The sequence below is a fragment of the Papio anubis genome, chromosome 17, assembly GCF_008728515.1.
Source record: "Papio anubis isolate 15944 chromosome 17, Panubis1.0, whole genome shotgun sequence".
Lineage (NCBI taxonomy): Eukaryota > Metazoa > Chordata > Mammalia > Primates > Cercopithecidae > Papio > Papio anubis.
In genome coordinates, this window is record NC_044992.1 from 18,013,931 (window position 1) to 18,018,169 (window position 4,239).

Sequence of the window (4,239 nt, forward strand, 5' to 3'; positions counted from 1 at the left end):
GTCAATAAGACTTGTGGGCTGGGGCAATGGCTCATGCCTGTAATCCCAGCACTTTGGGAGGCTGAGATGGGCGGATCACTGGAGGTCAGGAGTTCGAATTCCGCCTGGCCAACGTGGTGAAGCCTCATCTCTACTATAAATACAAAAAATTAGCCTGGCATGGTGGCACGTGCCTGTAATCCCAGCTACTGGGGAGGCTGAGGCACAAGAATCGCTTGAACCCAGGAGGCAGAGGTTGCAGTGAGCCAAGGATCCATCCAGGCTCAAAGCAATCCTCCCACCTTGGCCTCCGGAGTAGCTCGGACTACAGGTGCCCACCACCATGTTTGACTAATTATTTGTCTTTTTAGTAGAGATGGGTTTTTGCCACGTTACCAAGGTAGGTCTTGAATTCCTGGACTCAAGCGATGCGATCCTCCTGCCCGAGATTGCACCCTTGCACTCCAGCCTGGGTGACAGAGTGAGACTCCTCAAAAAAAAAAAAAAAAAAAAAAAAAAAAGAATTATAAATAAATCTCTACCTTTCCTTCGTGGGTTTGTTATGAGCAGTGGCATCGGTGCAGCAATTTTGAAACTGTTTTGTAAGTGTTGCAGGATAGAGCACGCATGGACAAGCACAGCTATATTGTTTGGAACCAGGGTTCTCCCTGGGAAAGAAGGGAGACACAGACGTGGAAGGAGAACCAAGCAGAGCCCTATGGTGTTGCATGGACACTGGATGAATCAGTGTGAAGTCACATTGTTTTTTTCTGTAAATAAATTTTTCTTCCTTCATTTATATTAATATGGACTCATGGTTTCGTATTTTAGCCAGTGGATTATAATCCACTACTATCACATTTATTTTGATGCTCAAAATGCCCCTGATTAGGCCAGTGGGGTCTCCTTCAAGCTGGCTCCTTATCCTTTTGACATGGACCCATCATTCTATGAACGCACCCTGACCTTCTGGCCAATAATAGGAGAATCGCTTGAACCAGGGAGATGGAAGTTGCAGTGAGCCGAGATCGCGCCATTGCACTCTAGCCTGGGTGACACATCTAGACTCCATCTCCAAAAAAAAAAAAAAAAAAAAAAAAAAAAAAATGTTGAGAGGAAAGAAGGGAAGATGACAGCTGCTTTCCTCCCACTGTGGAGTCCCTGAGCCAACCAGGCAGGATGGAGCTGGCCCTGGCCTCACCTAGCCCCATTCCAGGGCTCCTCCACACTGCCCTCTACTCAAAGACCCCTGCCTTCTGGCTGCCCCCGACCCCAGGGGTGACAGGATGTTACAAGGCCCCTCTTTCCGGCTTTGTTGCAGCTGAGGTTTCAAAGCCTCAGAATGATGCAATGGAGGGGTTGGGATCCGCCCCCGCCTCAGTTTTGAGGTGCTTCCAACCACATGAGGGGAGGAGGACTTCCCCTTATGAAGCTGAATGTGTGTCCCCCAGGGCTGGTGGGACAGACGCCTGGTTTATTTTTATGTGTTTTAAAAGTATTTCTTCTCTGCCAAGTCCTTCACAAAGAGGTAAGTGACCAATAGTTGGTAGGTGGCAGGGCTGGGGTTCAAACCCAGGCAGGCCTGAGGGCCAAACCATGCCTACAGCTCCTTCGCCGCATGGCCTCAACCCGGAGGATTCCCGCCCAAGGTGTTTCAGGCCAGAGTTGGGAGCCTGGGCTGCCTACTGTACAGTGAGCTCAGGGAGTGTAGTGAGGTAAGCAGCAAAGCTTTGTTGGAGGGTAAATCTGCCCTGATTCCAGCAGACCAGAGAGGACCCCACAAATGGGACTTGACTGAGAGGACCCTTGGAGAATGCAGGACCCCAAATGAGGGAGACGCCGGGGCCTGGAACAAGGGGCCATCAGAAGCTGGAGGCTTAGGCCAGGCGCGGTGGCTCACACTGTAATCTCAGCATTTTGGGAGATCAAGGCAGGCAGATCACTTGAGGCCAGGAGTTCGAGACCAGCCTGGCCAGTAGAGATGGTGAAACTCCGTCTCTACTAAAAATACAAAAGTTAGCCAAGCATAGTGGCACACACCTGTAATCCCAGCGAGGCTGAGACACGAGAATCGCTTGAACCCAGGAGGCGGAGGTTGCAGTGAGCCAGGATCACACCACTACACTCCAGCCTCAGCGACAGAATGAGACTCTCTTAAAAAAAAAAAAATTAAAATTAAATAATTTTTTTTCTTTTTTTAAAATAAGAAGCTAGCTGCTTGCAGAGCATCAAGCCCCATCACAGGGTTGCAGCCTGGGTTCCTATGGGAAGTGTTGATGGGAAGAGTCAAGCGCTGTAAAATATCTGAAGAGATTTATTCTGAGCTAAATATGAGAGAACAATGACCCAGGACTCAGCCCTCAGAGAACATGTACCCAAGGTGGTCAGGCCATAGCTTGGTTCTTTTTTTGGGAGGCGGACGGAGTCTCACTCTGTCACCCAGGCTGGAGTGCAGTGGTGTAATCTCGGCTCATTACAACCTCCTTCTCCTGGGTTCAAGTGATTCTTCTGCCTCAGCCTCCCAAGTAGCTGGGACTACAGACGTGGGCCACCATGCTGGGTTAATTTTTGTATTTTTAGTGGAGACAGGGTTTCACCATACTGGCCAGGCTGGTCTCGAACTTCTGACCTAGTGATCTACCCACCTCAGCCTCCCAAAGTGCTGGGATTACAGGCATGAGCCACCGCACCCGGCCACACAGCTTGGTTTTACACATTTTATGGAGACATAAGACATCAATCAATACATGTAAGATGTACATTGGTTCAGTACAGAAAGGTGGGAAAACTGGAAGAAAGGGTGCGGGTGTCGGGGGCTTCCAGGTCACAGGTGGATTCAAGAATGTTCTGACTGGCAATTGGTTGAGAGAGTTATTATCAATAGAAAGGAATGGGCTGGGTGCAGTGGCTCACACCTGAAATCCCAGCACTTTGGGAGGCCAAGGCAGGAGGATCACCTGAAGTCAGGAGTTCAAGACCAGCCTGACCAACATGGTGAAGCCCTGTCTCTACCAAAAATACATTAGGCTGAGCATGGTGGCTCACTGTAATCCCAGCACTTTGGGAGGCCAAAGCAGGAGGATCACTTGAGGTCAGGAGTTCAAGACCAGCCTGACCAACATTGTGAAACCCTGTCTCTACCAAAAATACATTAGGCTGGGCATGGTGGCTCACTGTAATCCCAGCACTTTGGGAGGCCAAGGCGGGTAGATCACTTGAGGTTAGGAGTTTGAGACCAGCCTGACCAACAAGTGAAACCCCGTCTCTACTAAAAATAAAAAAAAATTAGCTAGGCGTGGTGGCGAGTGCCTATAATCCCAGCTATTTGGGAGGCTGAAGCAGGAGAATCACTTGAACCCAGGAGACAGAAGTTGCAGTGAGCCAAGATCGTGCCACTGTACTCCAGCCTGGGCGACAAGAGTGAAACTTCATCTCAAAAAAATATATATAAAAAATTAGCCAGGAGTGGTGGTGCATGCCTGTAATCCCAGCTACTTGGGAAGCTGAGGCAGGAGAATTGCTTGAACCCAGGAGGCGGAGATTGCAGTGAGCTGAGATCACCCTATAGCACTCCAGCCTGTGCAACAAGAGCAAAACCTCATCTCAAAAAAAATAAAATAAAAAATAAGGAGTTTTGGAAGCCAAGGTTTTATTATGCAGATGAAGCCTCCAGGTAGCTGGCTTCAGAGAATAGAGTGTAAATGTTTCTTATCAGACTTAAAGAGTCTGTTCTATCAGTAATTCCAAAAGTGAGGAGGTTATAACGAGGCATGTCCAGCTCTCCCTTCTCATCATATCCTGAACTCATTTTCAGGTTAACTTTGGAATGCCCTTGCCAAGAGAAGGAGTCCGTTTGGATGGTTGAGGGGCTTAGGATTTTGGTTTTGGTTTATGGAGGTCCCTCAAAAGCTGCTCACGGGAGGAAGACTCATCACTGGCCACAGGCCACACCAGGCCAGGGCAGACCCCCCCACTGTCTCAGTGCTGAAACCCTAACCCCCTGTGATCAGCTGAATAACGGCCCCAAAGACATCCAGGTCCTGACCCCAAGAACTCGGAATGTTTCCTTATATGACAAGAGAGACTTTGCAGGTGTGATCATGTTAAAGATCTTGAGATGGGATAGAAACTGCAATTTCAATGCAGTTTGAGTTCTGTAGTTATTAGACTGGACTAGACTACTAGACCCTGGAACACTCCAAAGAGGCTGACTGGGGAACTTTTTGTTAGCAGAGATTGGCTGAAACACCTGAGAGAACT